Source organism: Nematolebias whitei, unplaced genomic scaffold (assembly GCF_014905685.2).
Source record: "Nematolebias whitei isolate Nwh7 unplaced genomic scaffold, NemWhi1 Nwh_scaf_279, whole genome shotgun sequence".
Taxonomy (NCBI): Eukaryota; Metazoa; Chordata; class Actinopteri; order Cyprinodontiformes; family Rivulidae; genus Nematolebias; species Nematolebias whitei.
The window spans coordinates 10,147-14,167 of record NW_023618824.1 but is presented as its reverse complement, the minus strand read 5'-3'; the positions used below and the strand labels follow the sequence as shown (position 1 = coordinate 14,167).

Below are 4,021 nucleotides of genomic sequence, written 5' to 3'. Positions count from 1 at the left end.
AGCCCGATTTTTAACCAGTACAGGCAAAACAGAGCACATTACACCAGTTTTGGCCTCACTGCACTGGTTACCGGTTCACTTTCGAATCAAGTTCAAAATACTCATGTATGTCTACAAACCCCTGAACAGTTTCGCCCCCCCCCCCCCCCCCCACCCATCTCTCTGATCTGCTACAACTGTATGTCCCACCGCGTTCCCTGAGGTCAGCGGACCAGTTGCTCCTCAAAGTTCTAGGATCTCGTCTTAAGCGCAGAGGTGACAGGGCTTTCTCTGTAGCAGGACCAAGACTCTGGAACGAGTTACCTCTGCTTGTCAGACAGGCCCCCTCCCTCTCGGTTTTCAAGTCCCGTTTAAAAACCCACTACTATTCGGTGGCTTTCAACACCAGATGTGTTTTGATCCTGTATGCTCCACACTGGTTTGTCGTCATTATCTGCATCGTTTTTATGTCTATATTCTAATTTACCTCATTTTGTATATTGCTTTGTGTGTTAACTGTTGTTTTGTCTGTACAGCACTTTGGTTGGCCTTGTCGCTGTTTTAAATGCTCTATAAAAAAGTGGTATGGTATGGTATTCACTTTCAGAGGGCTGAACGTGCTGAAAGAGAAGAAGTTCAGCTTGGTGGAACTTGTTCATCACTTCTTTACTGAAACCAAAGAAATGTGCAGCTTTGAAGACTTCCAGCTTGTATTCATCTTTGATGGTCTGGATGAGTGACGACTTCCTCTGGACTTCCACAACAATCTGGTCCTGACTGATGTTACAGAGTCCACCTCAGTGGATGTGCTGCTGACAAACCTCATCATGGGGAAACCGCTTCCCTCTGCTCGCCTCTGGATAACCACACGACCTGCAGCAGCCAATCAGATCCCTGCTGAGTGTGCTGGCATGGTGACAGAGGTCAGAGGCTTCACTGACCCACAGAAGGAGGAGTATTTCAGGAAGAGGTTCAGAGATGAGGAGCAGGCCAGCAGGATCATCTCCCACATCAAGACATCACGAAGCCTCCACATCATGTGCCACATCCCAGTCTTCTGCTGGATCAGTGCTACAGTTCTGGAGGACGTGTTGAAAAGCAGAGAGGGAGGAGAGCTGCCCAACACCCTGACTGAGATGTACATCCACTTCCTGCTGGTTCACACCAAAGTCAAGAAGGTCAAGTATGATGGAGGAGCTGAGACAGATCCACTCTGGGGTCCAGAGAGCAGGAAGATGATTGAGTCTCTGGGAAAAGTGGCTTTTGAGCAGCTGCAGAAAGGAAACCTGATCCTCTATGAATCAGACCTGACAGAGTGTGACATCGATATCAGAGCAGCCTCACTGTACTCAGGAGTGTTCACACAGATCTTTAAAGAGGAGAGAGGCCTCTACCAGGACAAGGTGTTCTACTTCGTCCATCTGAGTGTTCAGGAGTTTCTGGCTGCTCTTTACGTCCATATGACCTTCATCAACTCTGGGCTCAATTTTATGGAAACTAAATCCAAGAGGTCTTTTGGTTTGAAGAAATCAAAACTAACATATCTCCATCAGTGTGCTGTGAACATGGCCTTACAGAGTCCAAATGGACACCTGGACTTGTTCCTCTGGTTCCTCCTGGGTGTTTCACTGCAGACAATCAGACTCTCCTACGAGGCCTGCTGACACAGAAAGAAAGTAGCTCACAGACCAATCAGGAAACAGTCCAGTACATCAAGAATCGGATCAGTAAGAATCTTTCTGCAGAGAAAAGCATCAATCTGTTCCACTGTCTGAATGAACTGAATGATGGTTCTCTAGTGGAGGAGATCCAACAGTCTCTGAGTTCAGGAAGTCTCTCCACAGATGAACTGTGTCCTGGTCAGTGGTCAGCTCTGGCCTTCATCTTACTGACATTAGGAAAAGATCTGGATGTGTTTAACCTGCATAAATATTCTGCTAAAAAGGAGCATCTTCTGAGGCTGCTGCCAGTTCTCAAAGCCTCCAACAAAGCTCTGTAAGTACAGACACAGTGAGATGTTTCTAAATGCATATTATGGAAAATGAAACACAGACTGTAAGGTAACTTGTCATGAGGTGCAAAACATTAAAAATAGATTCTGCATCCATCAAGAATGTGTTTTAGATTTGGGTTTACTCTGTTTCCTCCCACAGAACAACAACATGCAGGTTTGCTTCATTGGTGACTCTAAATTGTCCCTAGGTGTGAGAGAGAGAGTGAGTGGTTGTCTCATTTGTCTCCTTGTGTCCTTGTGATGGACTGGAGACCTGTCCAGGGTGTCCCCCGTCTTTCAAACCTCCTTCTGGAGATAGGCAGTAGCTCTCCACAAGCCATAAAGGAGAAGCAGGTAAAGAAACTGGATGGGTAGATGATATTTCTGCATGAAGATGTTTCAAAAAGAAACATCAGGAAAACATGGAATAATTTTTTTTATTACTTTTTTAAACCATATTGACCCTGGTTGACCCTTGACTTGGAAAATGTTTTTATTTTTGGCTCTATATGAAAATGAGTTTGACCCCCCAAGGTCAAAGGTCACATCTTTAGAAGGTCATGTAGAATTGAAGAACTGTTCTTAAGATGCCTGAGAAACGAGTGTGTTTCTGTGAACCCAGTTTTGTTTCATTCTGAGAGTCCAGGATTGTTTTTGTAAGGATGGTATCCCTCTGTCAGTCTCGCTGTGTCTGTACTCCCTAGTGTTTCTCAGTAATTACCCCGATCAGCTTCACCCACGTGTCCTCCAGGTGTTTGTAATTTGTCTCATCTAGTCTGTGTGTATATAAGCTCTGGTCTGTGTCTCAGTCCTTGTTGGTGCATCATCTGGTTCAGCCCCTGGTTTGTCTCCTGTGTTCCATGTATAACTTGGACCTGATCCTGTCTGTGAGTTTTGCTGCCACGCCAGCTATTTACTTTTGATTATTAAAGTGATTATTATTTTACGTCCTGGCCTCTGCGTCCTGTCTGCACATGGGTTTGTTCTTGTACAGCTTAGCCTGAAAATCCTGACAGTATGCGCCAACCAAAATCAGAACCCAGCAGACAGAAAGACGCGACCTACACAGAACCCAGCAGGCAGGGTTCCTCTCAGAATTACTCACCTGTCTGTTACGAGTCACAGATGGGGGAACCTGTAATCCAGTGTGGTGGGTTCCGAACCGAACCCATCCGAACACAAAGTCATCACTGCCCGGCAATTGAAGTTTTGTCTTCGCCTCTCCTGGTTCTGGAGGAAGAGAGAAGATCTCTGCCCGGGGGAGAACACCAGGCACCCGAGACAAAATTTTCTCCAGCGCCGCTCAGCTACTCGGGGTGGACGTCGGGGGAGGACGCGGAGTTGGAGGACCAGCTCTTTCTCATTCCTGCCCCCTCTCCCCACCGTCACCGCCGGGGCGGCAGAAGACGAAACCGGAAACAATCCACGAAACCTTCGCCCACATCCCTGACAACGACTCCAGATCCAACTCGGTCTGGCAAGGCTGAGTTTCCGAGACCTGGTTCTGGTGTTGTTGAGAGAGCCGATCTGGATGCCTCACCTCCTAGTACTTCGGTGAGGGTGGAATCTGGCACCTCACTCCTGCACCAAGCTCCCTCAAGGATCAGTCCTGTCAACCCACTCTCCACCCCCATTCATCTAAAGACCTGACGAAGGGGGGCCGCACTGGAGAACAGTCTACACAGCAGTCCCACACCATTCCTATAGAGGTCACCAAGGAAAACAAATCTTGGGTGATAGACACCTCTGAGATCTATCACATAAACACCATCCTCCAAAACCTGTTGCCTTAAGCTAAAGATTACCCAGACTGTTCAGACACACTTCTTAGGTTAGCTGAGAGACTGCTAATTTCTGTACCCAGCCTCACCTCTATTCCAACATATCACCAGCTTTTGATTGAGAACAGGTCCATGAGGCAATACACCCCAGAACCTGACTCGGCCCCAGAGCCTGCAGCCAGCCCAGAGCCTGCAGCCAGCCCAGAGTCTGCAGCCAGCCCAGAGTCTGCAGCCAGCCCAGAGCCTGCAGCCAGCCCAGAGCCTGCAG

The 4,021-nt window shown here is 47.8% G+C and overlaps 1 pseudogene; it reads left to right on the top strand.

The window, feature by feature from the left end:
• Positions 1-890: 890 nt before the first annotated feature.
• Positions 891-1,978, top strand: LOC119429273 (annotated as a pseudogene).
• Positions 1,979-4,021: the final 2,043 nt, after the last annotated feature.